Raw genomic sequence first — 19,521 nt, 5'->3', positions numbered from 1 at the left:
GGGGGGAGGTTGCGGCATCACACTCACACTAACCAACCCCCAAACACACAGGTGGGCGGAGGGGGAGACGGGGAGGATGAAATGGGAGAGATTTGGGAGGGAGAGCAGAGCGGGGTAGGGGGGGTGAGAGGGGGATGGGAAGGGGGAGGAGAGTGGGGAGGGCAGGAAGAGGGGTAGCGGGGAGCGGTGCAAGAGTATTAGTTCTGCTTGGGGCTATCCCTGTGTCTTCAGAAGAGTTTGACCTCTCCCTATAGCTCTGACCCTCAAGTCCTGGTGATATCTTTGTGTCAACACAACCAAGCGGACATTATGGTGCAGATATTTCAAGAGGAAGTAGATACATTTTTGAATGATCTGGGAAAGGGCTATGGGGAAACAAACACATAAGAAGAGTTGAGAGCTGAGGCAGAATCAGGTTTGAAGGGTTGAATAGCCCTATTCTTTATTCTATGTGCTATGTTAGGCCACATTTAGAGAATTGTGTGCAGTTCTAGTCGTTGCATTACAGGAAGGATGTGGCTTTGTCAAGAATATAGAAAAGGTTTACCAGACTGCTGCCCGGATTATGCCGGAGGACATTTTTTAAGGAGAGGCTGGACAAACTGGGTTTATTTACACTGTTACTTCAGAGACTTAGAGGGCAACCTGACCGAAACATAAAATTATGAGAGGCATAAACGGGTAGGTTGACAGGGAGTCTTTTTCCCCAGGATGGAAATGTCAAACACTAGAGAGGATTGGTTTATGGTGGAAGTGGATAGTTCAAAGGAGTTTGAAGAGGCAAGTTTTTATTTTTATGCAGAGACTGGTCCGGGCTGGAATGCACCGCCAGGGAAGTGGTGGAAACAGATATGAAAGTAATGCTTAAGAAGTATGTAGACTGATGCATGAACAGCACGGAACACAGGAAGATAGGCCTTGTGCAGGCAGATGGAATTAGTTTAGATTGGCATCATTGTTGGCAAATACATCCGAAAGGCCTCTTCTTGTGTCATAGGATCATGGAGTCATACAGCAAGGAAAAAGGCCCTTCGGCCCAACTTGCCCACACCATCCAACATGCCCCATCTAAACTAGTCCCAACTGCCAGCTCATGTCCCTCTAAACCTAGCATATCCAGATATCTGCCTAAATGTTTCTTAAACATTGCGATAGTACTTGCCTCGTCTACCTCGTCCTGCAGCTTATTCCAGGCACACATCTTTATGTAAAAAAAAATGATCTCTCGAGTTCCCATTAAATCTATCACCCCTCACCTTAAAACTATGTCCTCTCGTTCTCGATTCCCCTACTCTGGGCAAAAGACTGTGTGATTACCCGATCTATTCCTCTCATCATTTTGTACATGTCTACAAGAAACATAGAAAATAGGTGCAGGAGGAGGCCATTCGGCCTCCCGAGCCAGCACCGCCATTCATTGGGATCATGGCTGATCATCCCAAATCGATAACCCGTGCCTGCCTTCTCCCCATATCGCTTGATTCCACTAGCCCCTAGAGCTCTATCTAACTCTCTCTTAAATCCATCCAGTGAAAAAGGTTTTTCTCACCTCAGTCTTAAATGGCTTCCCCTTTATTGTAAGACTGTGGCCCCTGGTTCTGGACTCGCCCAACATTGGGAACATTTTTCCTGCATCTAACTTGTCCAGTCCTTTTATAATGTTATATGTTTCTATAAGATATCCCCTCATCCTTCTAAACTCCACTGAATACAAGCCTAGTCTTTTCATTCTTTCCTCATATGACAGTCCCGCCATCCCAGGGATCAATCTCGTGAACCTACGCTGCACTGCCTCAATCACAAGAATGGCCTTCCTCAAATTAGCAGACCAAAACTACACAATACTCCAGATGTGGTCTTACCAGAGCCCTATACAACTGCCGAAGAACCTCTTTACTCATATACTGAAATCCTCTTGTTATGAAGGCCAACATTCCATTAGCTTTCTTCACTGCCTGCTGTGCCTGCACCCCAACTTTCAGTAGCTGGTGTACAAGGACACCCAGGTTTCGCTGCACCTCCCCCTTGCCTAACCTAACCCCATTGAGATAATAATCTGCCCCCTTGTTTTTGCCGCCAAAGTGGGTAACCTCACATTTATCTATATTATACTGCATCTGCCCACTCACTCAACCTGTCCAGATCACCCTGCAACCTCCTAACATCCTCTTCACAGTTCACACTGCCACCCAGCTTTGTGTCATCCGCAAACTTGCCTGTGTTGCTCCTAATTCCCTCTTCGAAATCATTAATATATATGGTAAACAGTTGTGGCCCCAACACCGAGCATTGCGGCACGCCACTTGCCACTGCCTGCCATTCTGAAAAGGACCCGTTCACTCCTACACTTTGCTTCCTGTCTGCAAACCAATTTTCTATCCATGTCAACACCCTACCCCCAATACCATGTGCTCTAATTTTAGTCACCAGTCTCCCGTGCGGGACCTTATCAAAGGCTTTCTGACAGTCCAGATACACAACACCCACCAGAGGAAATGAAAATTTATTTCAGTTCCTCTACCCCCTTAGATACTCTGTCCTCCAGTACATCTGGGAGATTGTTGGTGTCTTCCTTAGTGAAGACAGATCAGAAGTAACTGTTCAACTCTTCTGCCATTTCCTTGTTACCCATAATAATTTCACCCGTGTCTGCCTTCAAGGGACCCACATTTGACTTTGCTACTCTTTTTCCCTTAACATATCTAAAGAAGCTTTTACTGTCCTTCTTTATATTCCTGGCCAGCTTCCCCTCGTACTTCATCTTTTCAGCCCGTATTGCCCGTTTTGTTTCCTTCTGTTGTCCTATGAAAGTTTCCCAATCCTCTGGCTTCCGGCTACTCTTTGCTGTGTTATACATCTTTTCTTTTAGTTTTATTCTATCCATAACTTCTCTTCAGCCACGGTTGCCTCCTACTCCCCTTAGAATCTTTCTTCCTTTTTGGAATGAAATGATCCTGCGTCTTCTGGATTATGCCCAGAAATTCCTGCCATTGCTGTTCCACTGCTAGGATCCCTTTCCAGTCTACCTTGGCCAGCTCCTCTCTCATGCCTTCATAGTCCCCTTTGTTCAGCTGCATCACTGCCACTTCCGATTTAACTTTCTCCTTCTCAAATTGCAGATTAAAACTAATCATATTATGATCACTGCCTCCAAGCGGTTCCATTACCTCGAGTTCTCTTATCAAATGTGGTTCATTAGACAACACTGAATCCAGAATTGCCTTTTCTCTGTGTCCAGCTGCAGCACCTGACTGACCATGTTCACACACTGGATGGATTCACTATGGAGCACCAGTGATGGTGAGGACATTGTGAGCAGCAGGTTCAGTGAGCAATCCCACCAGTGATATCTGTACAGGCAGAAATCAATGGGTGGCCACTAGGTGGAGTACTAGGCCAGCGTAGATAGTAGAGGCATCCCATGTGGCGGGGATTCCCCTCCGCCACCATAGATGAGGCTCACACCAGGGTCTCATCCATACCCCGTAACACTGCTCTCTCTCCCCATCCCCGCACTCGCAACAAGGGCAGAGTCCCTCTGGTCCTCACCTTTCACCCCACTAGCCGCCAAATACAACACATAATCCTCCGCCATTTCCGCCACCTCCAACGTGACCCCACCACTCGCCACATCTTCCCATCTCCCCCCATGTCTGCCTTCCGCAAAGACCGCTCCCTCCGCAACTCCCTCGTCAATTCTTCCCTTCCCCCCCCCGCACCACCCCCTCCCCGGGCACTTTCCGTTGCAACCGCAAGAAATGCAACACCTGTCCCTTCACCTCCCCCCTCGACTCCATTCAAGGACCCAGCAGTCGTTCCAGGTGCGACAAAGGTTCACCTGTATCTCCTCCAACCTCATCTACTGCATCCGCTGCTCTAGATGTCAGCTGATTTACATCGGGGAGACCAAGCGTAGGTTGGGCGATCGTTTCGCCGAACACCTCCGCTCAGTCCGCAAAAACCTACCTGAACTCCCGGTGGCTCAGCACTTCAACTCCCCCTCCCATTCCCAATCCGACCTGTCTGTCCTGGGTCTCCTCCATTGCCAGAGTGAGCAACAGCGGAAATTGGAGGAACAGCACCTCATATTCCGTCTGGGGACCTTGCGTCCTTATGGCATTAACATTGAATTCTCCCAATTTTGCTAGCCCCTGCTGTCTCCTCCCCTTCCTTAACCCTCTAGCTGCCTCCTCCCACCCTCCCACCCGCCCGCCCTCGGGCTCCTCCCCCTCCTCCCCTTTTCCTTCTTTCTCCCACCCCCCATCAGTCTGAAGAAGGGTTTCGGCCCGAAACGTCGCCTATTTCCTTCGCTCCATAGATGCTGCTGCACCCGCTGAGTTTCCCCAGCAATTTTGTGTACCTCCTTCCTGACAGAGGTTCTGCATTGCATTCCATTTGGGGTGATGGCTTCCTCATTCGTGGCCCTAGGGAAAGAAAGGAAATGAGGAGATTCAAATGTAAGAAGAGCAGGCAGGTATTTCTGTGGGCACAACAAAAGTCCTGGATTCTTGCACCTATGTTTGGTTTAGTCTAGAAATACAGCATTGAAACAGGCCCAAAGGGTCCACACAGATCATTTCATACTAGTTCTATGTTATCCCTCTTTCTCATTTACTCCCTGCACACTATGGGCAATTTTGCAGAGGCCGATCAATCTACAAACTTGTACATCTTTGAGATGTGGGAAGAAATCGGCGCACCCACACAGTCACAGGGAGAACATGCAAACTACACACAGGCAGCAGCCGAGGTCAGGATCAACCCTGGGTCTCTGGCACTATGAGGCAGCAGCTCTATCACTGTGTTAGGGATGAGTCAGCATCTGCAGGAGATTCTAAAAGAGGAGGGAAAACAGCCAGAGGTCATGGTCAACATTGGTTTCATTGACATGTACAAAGAGGGATAAGGTACTGCATCAAGAATTTTGAGAGATATAAGATACAAGATACATTTATTTGTCACATGTGCCAGTTGGCACAGTGAAATGTGATCACCATACAGCCATACAATAAAATAAAGATTTCAACACACGATAGAGTTCAACATAAAACATCCCCAAAAGTTTCCCACAGTGAGGGAAGGCACCAAAGTCTGTCATCTTCCTCTGATGTTTAGGTTTATGTCATAGTTTAAAGAGTATTATTACTGATGCCACCGAGTGAGTACAGAAATAGGGAAACAGGTCAGAAGAATGCGTGACTAAAGGATTGGTATAAGAGGGCGGGCTTTAGATCTTTGGCTCACCCGGACACTTCTGGGGAAAGTGACCTACGTTAAATAGATGAGAATCGAGGGGCACGAGGTTGGATAGATGTCATCAAGGAGAGAATCTCTGGGCCTGTCCAGAAGAGATAATAAATGCAATAGAGTCTAGTTGTGGATTTACACATTATAACTGTAAAGTTGCAATTGATGTAGAGGCTCTTGCCTCCTTTGTGAGTGTTGCTATATCACTGATAAAACATTATGGTGCTACCTCTGCTAAATGGCATTGAACGAATGGCCAGAATTGTTCTCTACTAGGTCATGTGTGGTATCTCAGCAGCACGGAGGCGGAGAGGAGAGCTCTTCAGCGCGTCAACCACAGGGCGCAGAAGGTTATTGGGACACAGCTACCAGCCTTGGAGGGCATCTACTACACACGGTGCCTCAGGAAGGCTGCCTGCATCCACAAAGACTCCTCACACCCTTGTAATAGTCTGTTCAAACTCCTACCTTCTGGCAGACGTTACAAGGCCTTCTACACCCGCACCTCCAGACTCAGGAACAGCTTCATCCGCTGCTCTGAACCAGCCCTGCTGAGTGCCCCCCACCCCCATGAACTGTATTCACGCACATCGTCCCGACATAGACATATTTGCACTTTAGGTTGTTTTACTGTTATTTATTTAATATAAATCATGTTTCTCGGGGTATCTACATTTTATTAGTTGTTTAAGTTATGACAATCGGATGGAAGCTGAATACCGAATCTCGTTGCACCTATGTGCAATGACAATAAAATATATAATTATTATTATGTCGTAATCCAGAGAGTCGTGACACAGATCACCATCAGGCACAAGAAATTGACAGAACCATCAGACGAACATCTGATAACAGCAAACTTTGTGAAAAATGATTCTGATGAGACAATAGGGAGATTTATTGCGAAAATAAAACTTCTGCCAGTACCCACAACTCCGTGGTGATTGGAAGGCATTGATGATGGAGGGTGAGGTGGTCATTTATGAATGTTCTAAGAGCTCTCTAAGACTATTCGGATGCATGGCAGAGAAGCAGAGGACATGTCGAAAAAATAATGATTTGGTGGGAAAAAGTTTGGAATTGATGTCCCACATTAGGGCGATGCAGCAACAGCAAAGGGGATCTCGGGAGAAAACAGTGAGGAGATGCCATGTCGTGTGAGTACAGGAATAGGAGGAATGGTCAGAATAATCTGTGACAAAAAGGTTGTGAGAGGGTAGGCTTTGGATCTTTGGATCACTGGGCCACTTCTGGGGAAGGCAACCTACATGAAATGGGTGAGATGCAGCTGAAGCTAAAACCGAATCAACATTCTTGTGGGAACATTTGCCTGTTCTATTTGGAGGGTTTAAACTAATTTGTTAGATGTCGATTTGAAGGGTGTGGTGCAGTCAAACATCGAAGAGAAACTAGTCGATACAGTTGGTTCAGTAAACATTGGCGTGATAAAGTATTTAGAAGGATACTAGATATCAGATTATATTACATTTATTTTAACACAAGGAGTTTGACCAGTAATGGGGCTTTTTCACGGGGCGAGTTGACGCAAGATGTCACCAGAGTGAAGTGGTCGTGGTCCAGCACGAGTTTCGCACGATATAACGGGGGGTAGATAAAGAGTTCCCACGGTACTCGGCATTTCTGTTATTTGTGCGAGTGACTTGTCCGTCTCCCGAGCTTTCCCGTTAATCTTGAATGAACATCGTGAACTGTAGTGTTGTTAATCACGTGGCACAAATGATGTTACTTTGTTTTCACACACTATATTGGTTTTTTTCACACACTATATTCCTCCCTTGGTGAGATTAATTAAAAAGAGAATTAAGAGGAAGTCTCACTGGGTGAAGCCCATCTTTCAACGGAGACCTCAATTTGGACAATATGATCAGCTGCTTAATGTGCTGTGCGAAGAGGATAAAAGTGCATTCACAAACTTTGTCAGAATTTCACCCGAGCTCTTTAATGAGCTGAAGAATAATCTGTTTTTTTTAGACAAATGTTGTTTGGTGTGATGCACCTTCTCTCAATATGTGCAAGAAGTCGTCTTTTTATTTTGTCAAATAGGAATAAAGACTTTGTCTCACATTGTCCGTGATGGTTGTCTTATTTTATTATCTACTGAGAGGTGAAACTTTCAAACGTTTAACCAGTCAGTAGACAGACAATAAATAGTAACAATCGAGCCATAAATGGTGTATACATGGTGAAGGGAACAACGCTGTGTGCAAGATAATGTTTAAAATCATGCGAGGAATCGATCGGGTAGATGCACAGTCTCTTGCCCAGAGTAGGCAAATCGAGGACCAGATTACATAGGTTTAAGGTGAAGGGGAAATGATTTAATATGGATCTGATTAAATACTGTCAGTAGTAAACCCGATCAAAAACAACATCAGGACGTCTATTAAACACCAGAGATCCCAGTAAACACCCAGCCGAGACTTATTACAGGTCTAGTGGAAAGACACAAAGCGCTGGAGCAACTCAGCGGGTCAGCCAGCATCGCTAGACAACATGGATAGATGATGTTTCGGGTCGGGACTCTTCTTCAGCGCTGAGTTACTCCCGCATATTGTGTCTTTCCAATGCAGATTAGCGTCTGCGATTCTTTGCTCCTGCATTACGGGGTCTATCTCGATTCCCGATAAAGTCTAAAACCCATCCTCCAGAGTTCTCAGCCCAGGGCGCCCATAAACAAGCCCTTAACTCCACACTGGGGACAGAGGCTGAGAGGTGTACAAAACCATGAGACGAACAGGCAGGGAAATAGACAGAGTCCAGGGTAATATATGTCCTTTGTCCACAGAGGGGATTCGACGACCAGAGGGCATAGGTTCAAGGTGAGGGGGGAAGATCTAATAGGAATCTGAGTGAGGGGTAACATTTTCGCACAAAGGGTGGTGGGTGTATGGAACAAGCTGCCAGAGGAGGTAGTTGAGGCTGGGTCCATCCATACATTTAAGAAACATTTAGACAGGTACATGGATAAGACAGGTTGGGAGGGATATGGACCAGACGCAGGCAGATGGGACTAGTTTTGATGGGACATTTTGGCCGGTATGGGCAAGTTGAGCCGAAGGGCCGGTTTCCACACTGTAACTCGATAACGCCAGTGAGTATACGATCTAAGATAGTCCGAGGGTCTCGAATGAGGTAGGTAGTAGTTCAGGAATGGTCTGTGGTTGGTGTTAGGATGGTTCAGTTACATAAGTGCTCAAATGTAGGCACCGTTTTCACAGTGGAAGCTCCGAGACTGCAGCGGGCGATTGTCGTGTTGGCTGGGACTCCTGTTATCCATGCAGGGGATTGACCTCAGTCTGAAGAAGGCTCTCGACCCGAAACGCCACCAGTTCCTTCTCTCCAGAGTTGCTGCCTGTCCGGCTGAGTTGCTCCAAGCAACTGGTGTCTATCTTCAAAGGACTGACCACCGGGCTGGATGTCGGGGTTGGCGTGTTGCGTTTCACAGACCGAACTGTCCAATTAATGGTAACCGATGGGCACTGAGAGAAGTCCCCCCCCCCCCTCTCTGTTTATCTGCCCTTTCTTTAACTTTTGTGCCTCTATGCAAGTATCTCGCGAGCCATCCCAGACTGCCCATTTCTGCTCCCCCTCGTCTTTAATAACTACATTTCCCTAACAATTACTACCTTTGTTAGTTATAGGAGCAAAATTAGGCCATTCGGTCCATTAAGTCCACTCCGCCATTCAATCGCGGCTGATCTATCTCTCCCTCTCAACCACATTCTCTTGCCTTCTCCCCATAACCTCCTGACAGCCGCACTAATCAGGAATGTTTCTATCTCTGCCCCTATTCTTCACCCTTTTGACAGTAGTTTTGTTTTATTGGAGACGCGGGAGACAGCGGATGCTGGAATACTGAGCAAAACACGAAATGCTGGAGGAACTCGGTGCATTTGCGTTTAAGAAGGAACTGCAGATGCTGGAAAATCGAAGGTACACAATAATGCTGGAGAAACTCAGCGGGTGCAGCAGCATCTATGGAGCGAAGGAAGTAGGCAACGTTGCCTATTTCCTTCGTTCCATAGATGCTGCTGCACCCGCTGAGTTTCTCCCGCTGAGGTTGGGCAGGCGAGGATTATGTTACTTGGAGTGCAGGAGGCTGAAGGGTGATCTAATGGAGGTGTATAACCGAGGGGAAATGCACAGACTTTTACTCAGGGTCGGGGCATCAAAAAGTAGAGAACACGGGTTTAAGGTGAGAGGGCAAGATTTAATAGAAAGCTGAGGAGCAGCTTCTTTACACAGAGGGTAGTAGGCAACGTTGCCTATTTCCTTCGTTCCATAGATGCTGCTGCACCCGCTGAGTTTCTCCAGCATTTGTGTGTGTGGGTGTGAGTAGAGGGGAGGGGGTGGGGGGGGGGAGAGAGATAAGGCAGCCTGAAGAAAGGGTCGCCTGTCCATTTCCATCCGTAGATGCTGCCTGGCCCGCGGAGTTCCTACAGTCTTAGAAACTGCTTTAGACAAAAAGAGACACAAACTGCTGGAGTAAAATAGCTCAGCAAGTGAGGTACCTGAACACTCAAAAATGAAAAAGAATGAAAATGTGATTATTTCACCTCCCTTCAACTATTTTGTGTTTCAGCATGAGAGGGATTATAACATTAGAAACATTCATCTTGTAGTGATGTGTTAATGAAGAATTGCAGGCATCAATCTGATAGTAAAAAATATATTTATTTAACAATGAGGTAAAACAAGCACTGACAATCAAACTGCTCAGTTACTCACCGTTCGCAGGAGTTCCCACGGTACCCGCAAGAGTTATTACGGATATCGCACGGATATCGCACTGGCCACTATGTTCATATAATGTTGCAATGCTCAACCACAAGTGTACAAGTCACTCTTGGAGAAATTCAAACTTTCTTGAATTTTCTCCTGAGTGACCAAGTTACACGATTACCTGCCGTTAGCGCCACGGTGGTCCACGGTGGTCCACGAATGCCGTACTGTTATCGCACGAGGTTCCCATGATGTTAAACTCTGGTTCACTCTTGCGTCAAGTCGCCCCGTGAAAAAGCCACTTAAGTGTTCCAGATATTTAGTGAGTCAGTGGCAGGTGGACTCTCTGCCGGAGGAGATGACATCTTATGCGTGGAGCACCACGCACCTCCTCTACCTGGGAATCTACCTAAGTCCCACTGAGGATGCTTGCCCGGCAAACTGGCAGAAGCTGGAGACGAAAGTCGTCGCCCGGCTGGGGCGCTGGTCAGTCTTGCTCAGAGGGCTTGACCTTTGAAGGTAGAGTGCTGGTCATAAACCAGCTGGTGGCCTCCATGTTATGGTACCAGCTGGCCACTCTTGTCCTGCCCTCTAACTTTGATACAGAAGAGGTTAGTGAGTTTCCTCTGTGGAGACAAGAAGCACTGGGTTTCCGTAGCGGTCAGAGGTCTCCCGTTAGAGGAGGGTGGCCAGTCCTTGCTATGCGTGTGTACCCAGGTGGGGGCCCTCCGTCTCAGGACCCTGCGGAGGTACGTGTATACGGAACATCCTCCAAGATGGCACACTCTGACCACGTATATTTTCCGCCAGGGCCGTTGCCTAAAGGGGGGTTTGCGGATCCCGGTGGCGGGCATCAGTCGACCCACCACGTGGAATATGCAGAGTTTCTACCGTGATGTCTTGAGAATTATGAATCTGGTCACCTTCAGCCAGGGCACTGTTCCTCAGGGGGAGGGGGTGTTGTAACTGCAAGGGTGGCCGGTCCTCACCCTGTCATGGTGGGTGTTGAGAAGAGGCGTGTGCTCGGAATGATTCAGACCGAGCTGACCACCGCTCCGTCAGAATTGCTCATTGGGACCAGGCCCCGGTATCTTTCCCGGGAGCCGGCCCTACACAACACGAGCCGCCTTTCCAAGATGCCCAGCGAGCCATTCCGTGCAGATTGCTCCTGCACACTCTCCATTTCCTCACCCTCGTCTTCCATCCGGACACGCCCTGGCGGTCCGAGTTACCACCTGACGGCGGGAGAGGTCCCCAGTGGAGGTCTCCCCCTTTACATCGGAGACCTGGGGTGCAGAGTGTTGCTCAGAGACGCGGTGTGTAACAGATGTTTAAGTCGGTTCACAGACTCGGCAACTGTCTGTAACTTCTGTGGCAAGAACGAGACCGTGTACCACGTGTATATGGAGCATGAGAGGTTGCAGCCCCTGTATGAGTATCTGAAGGGGCTGCTCCTCTGGTTCTCGTTGCATTTTAGTCCCATGATTCTGGTATTTGGGCACAAGGCAGGGAGTGGGGATTGTCGATCAGGAGGGTAGGATCTCTCTGTCGGTTTGCTCCAGGTCCAGTCAATGGCCACACTAAAGTCGGCTGCCTGCCCCTCTTCTGTGGCCTATGTCTGTGCTCGCATGTCCCTGGAGAGGGAACATGTGGTGTCCACGGGGACTCTGGTGGCCTTCCGTGAACAATGACCTTCCGCATCTTTACAATGAATGCATTGTAAAGATGCCATTATTGTATTATGATGATTGCCTGATGCAATGTGACTATTGAACGTTTTTGTACTTTCTGGTACACTGTAATATGCAATTACTGAATAAAGTCCTTGGAAGGGGAAAAAAATGTGAAGTTCCCTCTGCACTGTCTCAATGAACAATTAAACCACCACATTCTTCAAACCTGATTCGCCCTCTGACACTCACCAGGTGTGGTCTGTTTGCAGACGTTCTTCAGCCGGATCTGTGCCTTCACTGACCCGGTTCCTGGCCTCACACCTGTACACAACGTCCCCGAGCTCTGCTGTGTGATGAACCTGTATTGTCTTTCCATGTCCCTCGAGGTGATGGGTGCTGTCGTTTCCCACAGCTTCCCTCCACCACGTGAAGTCGATGGGGCCACCAGAGGTCACGAAGCAGGTCAGGGTGAAGTCGCAGATCTCGGTGATGTTCTCAGCCTTGATCTGTGTTCCTGCCATGGGCTCTGAGGTTGGGGCAGAGAGAAGAAAGATAAAGGAGATACTTGTAAACCCCTCGATACCCCATAACCCGTCTTCAACAGCCACGACCCACGAATGAGCCGATCCCAGCTCATTTCCACCCACCAGTTTAACTCTTCCCTCCCCATTCAGTTCAGCCAGTTGTTGCTGGAGGAAGTCCACACGTGTGATGTGCCCTCTTCCCGAACACTGCCCGCACTCATCCACAAACTCTCCACTGTGTCCTGTTTATGGCTCTGTATCCTGGGAATCTCTCCAGTTCCATATCTTTTGTCACGCTTGTGAGTGGTCCCAGTGTTCCTTAAAAACCCGAGTGTGACCCAACTCAGACCGGCCCAGAACCTGGCCAACAGTGGCAGCGCTGGGACTGTGATGAGCACAGACCCAGACTGGGTAGCGTGCTGTGTTCCAGAGTGAATCCAGCACGTGCAGCTCCTGGGTCACATATTGTTGTAGGAACTTAATTGGTTGGGCAGGTGAGCTGACGGATGGTTAATGGAGTTCAGGTTTGGTCACCCTGCTACAGGAAGGATGCTGTTCGCTGGAAAGAGTACAGGGAAGATTTACAAGAATGTGGCCAGGATGTGAGGGCCAATGCTATAGGGAGAGTTTGAGCAGGCTAGGACTTTATTCTTTGGAGCACGAGGATGATCTGTATAATATACATCTTATAGTTTAGAGATACAGTGTAGAAACAGGCCCTTCAGCCCACCGAGTCCACACAGACCATCATGCACCTCCGATTTCTGAATTCTCTCCCTATTTAGAAAATAGTCTACGCCTTTATTCCTTCTACCAAAATACTTGATTCCACACTTTGTGACACTATATTAATTCTGCCACTTGTCTGCCCACAATCCCAGGTCCTTCTGCAGACTCCTTGTTTTCTCTACACTACCTGCCCTTCCACCTATTTTCGTATCATCCGCAAACTTGGCCACAAAGCCTTCAATCCCCTCATCCAAATCATTAATATATATACAACTAGAAGAGTAGCAGCCCCAGCACCGACCCCTGTGGAACTCCACTAGTCTTCTGCCATCCAGCCAACCTGCTATCCATGCTAGTTTCTGCCCTTTGATACTGTGGGCTCTCATCTTTCTTATCAGCCTCACGTGTGGCACCTTATCAAAGGCTTTCTGAAAATCTAGGTAAACAACATCTACTGACTCTCCTTTGTCTGTCCTGCTATTTATTTCTTCAAAGAATTCCAGCAAATCTGTCAAGCAAGACCTCCCCTTCACAAAGCCATGCTGACTTCGGCTTATTTTATCGTGAACTAAGTACTCCTAACCTCATCATTTATAATAGACACTAAAATCTTACCAACCACCGGTCAGACTAACCAGCCTATAGATTCCACTAGTCTGAAGAAGGGTTTCGGCCCGACACGTCGCCTATTTCCTTCGCTCCATAGATGCTGCTGCACCCGCTGAGTTTCTCCAGCATTTTTGTGTACCTATAGATTCCACTATTCTGCTTTGCTCCCTTCTTGTGCAGCGGGGCATTTTTCCAATCATCTGGGACCTCTCCTGTCTCGAGTGATTCTTGAAATCTCACTGCCAATGCCTCCACAATCTCTAAAGCCACCTCTTTCAGAAGCCTAGGATACAGTCCATCTGGTCCAGACGATTTAACCACCTTCAACCCTTTCAGCTTCCCAAGCACCTTCTCCCTAGTAATAACCACTCCACTAACTTCTACCCCTTGACTCTCTTGATTTCAGGCACATTGCTGGTGTCTTCCACTGTGAAGACTGATGCAAAAAAGTTATTCAACTTCTCTGCCATTTCTTTATTCCCCATTATCACTTCTCCTGCATCATTCTCCAGTGGCCCAACTTCCACTCTTGCCTCTTTCTTACTCTTTATATAACTGAAAAAACTTTTGCTCTCCTCTTTTATATAATTGACTAGCTTACCTTTGTATTTCATCTTTTCTCCCCATATTGCCTTTTTAGTTCTTCTGTTGTTCTTTAAAAGCTTCCCAATCCCCCCACTAATATTTGCTATGTTATATCCATTCTCTCTTAGTTTTATACTGTCCTTGATTTCCCTTGTCAGCCACAGTCACCTCTTTCTCCCCCAAGAACCTTTCTTCCTCTTTGAAATGAAAAGATCCCACATCTTCCGGATTATGCCCAGAAATTCCTGCCATTGGTGTTCCACTGTCACCCCTGCTAGGGTTTCTTTTCAGTGAACTTTGGCCAGCTCCTTCCTCATGCCTCTGTAGTCCCCGTTACTCAGCTGCAATACTGACACATACGATTCTCCCTCTCAAATTGCAGATTGAAACTTATTATGAGCGCAGCCTTCAATACAGTGAACCATAACATCCTGCTCACCAGACTCAAAGACCTCGGCATTGAAGGCTCTGCACTCAGCTGGCTCCGTTCCTACCTTTCCAACAGATCCCACTTCATCTCTCTCCACAACCACACCTCTGCTACAGCCACAGTCACTCAAGGCGTTCCCCAAGGCTCCGGACTCGGCCCCCTCCTCTTCATCATCTACATCCTCCCCCTTGGTCAGATACTCCGCCACTTTAATCTGGACTTCCACTGTTACGCTGATGACACCCAGATCCACCTTGGCACCAAATCCCCCCACAACCCTGCCCTCTCCCATATCAACTCCTGTTTGTCAGGTATAAAAACCTGGATGCAACATAATTTCCTCAAACTCAACAGCGATAAGACAGAATTCCTCCTCATAGGCTCCAAAGCCACACTCAGCAAAATCAATAACCCCACTCTCACCATCGACGGCACCACTGTCTCCCCATCTCCCCAAGCCCGCAACCTTGGCATGATCTTTGATTCCACCCTCTCCCTTGAGCCTCACATCCGCCATGTCATTAAAACCTCCTTCTTTCATCTCCGCAACATCGCCAAACTCAGACCCTCTCTCACACCGCCCGCTGCTGAAAGACTCATCCATGCCTTCATCTCCTCCCGACTGGACTATTGCAACTCATTTCTCCTTGGCATCAGCTCCACGTACATCAACCGACTCCAACTGGTCCAGAATGCAGCCACCCGACTCATCACCCATACCAAATCCTGGCATCACATAGAAACATAGAAATTAGGTGCAGGAGTAGGCCATTCGGCCCTTCGAGCCTGCACCGCCATTCAATATGATCATGGCTGATCATCCAACTCAGTATCCCGTACCTGCCTTCTCTCCATACCCTCTGATCCCCTTAGCCACAAGGGCCACATCTAACTCCCTCTTAAATATAGCCAATGAACTGGCCTCGACTACCCTCTGTGGCAGAGAGTTCCAGAGATTCACCACTCTCTGTGTGAAAAAAGTTCTTCTCATCTCGGTTTTAAAGGATTTCCGCCTTATCCTTAAGCTGTGACCCCTTGTCCTGGACTTCCCCAACATCGGGAGCAATCTTCCTGAGTCTAGCCTGTCCAACCCCTTAAGAATTTTGTAAGTTTCTATAAGATCCCCTCTCAATCTCCTAAATTCTAGAGAGTATAAACCAAGTCTATCCAGTCTTTCTTCATAAGACAGTCCTGACATCCCAGGAATCAGTCTGGTGAACCTTCTCTGCACTCCCTCTATGGCAATAATGTCCTTCCTCAGATTTGGAGACCAAAACTGTACGCAATACTCCAGGTGTGGTCTCACCAAGACCCTGTACAACTGCAGTAGAACCTCCCTGCTCCTATACTCAAATTCTTTTGCTATGAAAGCTAACATACCATTCGCTTTCTTCACTGCCTGCTGCACCTGCATGCCCACTTTCAATAACTGGTGTACCATGACACCCAGGTCTCGCTGCATCTCCCCTTTTCCTAGTCTGCCACCATTTAGATAATAGTCTGCTTTCCTGTTTTTGCCACCAAAATGGATAACCTCACATTTATCCACATTATACTGCATCTGCCAAACATTTGCCCACTCACCCAGCCTATCCAAGTCACCTTGCAGTCTCCTAGCATCCTCCTCACAGCTAACACTGCCCCCCAGCTTAGTGTCATCTGCAAACTTGGAGATATTGCCTTCAATTCCCTCATCCAGATCATTAATATATATTGTAAATAGCTGGGGTCCCAGCACTGAGCCTTGCGGTACCCCACTAGTCACTGCCTGCCATTGTGAAAAGGACCCGTTTACTCCTACTCTTTGCTTCCTGTTTGCCAGCCAGTTCTCTATCCACATCAATACTGAACCCCCAATGCCGTGTGCTTTAAGTTTGTATACTAATCTCTTACGTGGGACCTTGTCGAAAGCCTTCTGGAAGTCCAGATACACCACATCCACTGGTTCTCCCCTATCCACGCTACTAGTTACATCCTCGAAAAATTCTATAAGATTCGTCAGACATGATTTACCTTTTGTAAATCCATGCTGACTTTGTCCAATGATTTCACCACTTTCCAAATGTGCTGCTATCCCATCTTTAATAACTGACTCTAGCAGTTTCCCCACTACCGATGTTAGACTAACTGGTCTGTAATTCCCCGTTTTCTCTCTCCCTCCCTTCTTAAAAAATGGGGTTACGTTTGCTACCCGCCAATCCTCAGGAACTACTCCAGAATCTAAAGAGTTTTGAAAGATTATTACTAATGCATCCACTATTTCTGGAGCTACTTCCTTAAGTACTCTGGGATGCAGCCTATCTGGCCCTGGGGATTTATCGGCCTTTAATCCATTCAATTTACCCAACACCACTTCCCGGCTAACCTGGATTTCACTCAATTCCTCCAACTCCTTTGACCCGCGGTCCCCTGCTATTTCCGGCAGATTATTTATGTCTTCCTTAGTGAAGACGGAACCAAAGTAGTTATTCAATTGGTCCGCCATATCCTTGTTCCCCATGATCAACTCACCTGTTTCTGACTGCAAGGGACCTACATTTGTTTTAACTAATCTCTTTCTTTTCACATATCTATAAAAACTTTTGCAGTCAGTTTTTATGTTCCCTGCCAGTTTTCTTTCATAATCTATTTTTCCTTTCCTAATTAAGCCCTTTGTCCTCCTCTGCTGGTCTCTGAAATTCTCCCAGTCCTCCGGTATGCTGCTTTTTCTGGCTAATTTGTACACATCATCCTTCGCTTTGATACTATCCCTGATTTCCCTTGTTATCCACGGATGCACTACCTTCCCTGATTTATTCTTTTGCCAAACTGGGATGAACAATTTTTGTAGTTCATCCATGCAGTCTTTAAATGTCTTCCATTGCATATCCACCGTCAACCCTTTTAGAATTAATTGCCAGTCAATCTTGGCCAATTCACGTCTCATACCCTCAAAGTTACCTTTCTTTAAGTTCAGAACCATTGTTTCTGAATTAACAATGTTAATTGAGGACATCACTCCAGTCCTCAAACAACTTCACTGGCTTCCCATCTCCCACCGGATCACCTACAAAATCCTGATCCTCACCTACAAAGCCCTCCACCATCTGGCCCCCCCATATCTCATTGACCTCCTCTCCCCCTACCAACCCTCACGGTCCCTCAGATCCACATCAGCCGGTCTCCTCTCCATCCACAAGTCCAACCTCCGCAGTTTTGGGGACAGAGCCTTCTCCAGGGCAGCTCCCAGGCTCTGGAACTCCCTCCCCCAACTGATCCGCAATTCCGTGTCCCTCACCATCTTCCAGTCCCGCCTCAAGACCCATCTCTTCACCTCTGCCTATCCTTAGCCCCACATCCCCGTCCCTTTTCATCTGTGCATTAATTGCCTCATACTGTGTTTTATATTGAATTCTGTCTTTACTTTGTGTACTAGTCATGTCTCTACTATTTATTTCATTCCCCTTACATGTTTTACCTCTACCTGCTCAATTTTTGTAAGGTGTCCTTGAGACTCTTGAAAGGCGCCCATAAATAAAATTTATTATTATTATTATTATTATCATGATGTGATTGTTACCTCTTAATGGTTCCTTTACCTTGAGTTCCCTTATCAAATCCGGTTCATTACATAACACTAAATCCAGAATTGCCTTTTCCCTATTAGGCTCCAGTACAAGCTGCTCCAAGAATCCATCTCGGAGGAACTCTACAAATTCCCTTTCTTGGGTCCAGTACCAACCTGATTTTCACAGTCTATCTGCATATTGAAATCTCCCATGACCACCGTTGCATTGTCTATATTTGCATGCCAATTTTATCTCTTGATGTAACTTGTACCCTATATCCTGGCTGATGTTTAGGGTCCTGTAAATAACTAACTAACAGAGCTACCCCACACCCTCTGCCCACCTTTCTGTCTTTCCGATAGGACGTACACCCCTGAATACTTGAATGGCCAAATGGTCTACCTACTCCTAGAAGTTATGAACATAATCAGCTGATGCCAAGTCGTAAAGATATGACAAAGTGTTCTCCAAAAGACAGATGGGGGGGGGGGGGGGGGGTTGATATCTGACCACACCTCCACTAGAGGGCGCAGGTGGGGTGGAGCTCACCAGATATGAAGAGCAGGACGTTGTAAAATTATTAACCATCATATATATAGGTTCAGAAGTTCATAAGCGATAGGAACAGAATTAGGCCATTCGGCCCATCGTCTATTCCGCCATTCAAACATGGCTAATCTATATTTCCCTTTTAACGCCATTCTTCTGCCTTCTCCCCATAAACCCCGTTGGAACATTGTATGCCCAGTGGCAGGAAAACCTCACCAATCGCGACCTCCTCATTCGGGGCCAGGCACGATCTTCAGGGGGAACACAGGCTTTCCTGATATCTTGGAGGCCGCGACAATGGCTGAAGGGCCAACAACCCCAGCCATCACTTTCACACAGTTATTAGGTATGTTGCAAAGCCTACCTGAAGCGTCGTTGAAGATCTGCTGCTGAGGGTGTGCGCGATTTTGGCGCCGTTTAGAGGGGGCGGGTTTAAAACGCGATTTTCTCTAAGCTGTTCCAATCGAAAATGTTCAGCCTAGTTAAGTATTAACGAAAAATCGCTGGAAGACCCCGTCGCAAAAGCTATTATTAGTTTTAAAGGCCTTGAATAATAGTTATAGTAGTTTAAAAATCAATCTTTAAACCCGCGACAGCCAGCAACCGCAGGGTCCCATAAAGCAAACCACAGAAGTTAGGTTGTATATTTTTACATTAAAAAGGGCTTTTAAAGAACCCTTTATACAAAGTTTAATATTGCGAGTAGCTCAATTTGGCCCCATTATATCCCGCAGTATTTTTCTCGGCATTTGAGGGCACAAATCTACCGCAATGTGAACGTTCTAAACCAGCGCGTTCCACAGGAACCCACTGGAAAGCTGATTTAAAATGGACTTTAATTTGCAGCAATTAAACACTAAATTCCTTCCATTTGGCCTATAAAT

At 47.1% G+C, this 19,521-nt stretch overlaps 1 protein-coding gene across 1 annotated transcript in view; it reads right to left on the bottom strand.

Moving 5' to 3' along the window:
* The window catches only part of LOC116986867 (SLAM family member 5-like), a 361,696-nt gene that overhangs the window by 263,415 nt on the left and 78,760 nt on the right, over positions 1 to 19,521 (bottom strand). The window lies entirely within an intron of this gene.

This window comes from Amblyraja radiata, chromosome 24 (assembly GCF_010909765.2).
Source record: "Amblyraja radiata isolate CabotCenter1 chromosome 24, sAmbRad1.1.pri, whole genome shotgun sequence".
NCBI lineage: Eukaryota > Metazoa > Chordata > Chondrichthyes > Rajiformes > Rajidae > Amblyraja > Amblyraja radiata.
The sequence above is the reverse complement of the archived record's forward strand: the minus strand, read 5'-3'. Positions and strand labels throughout refer to the sequence as shown.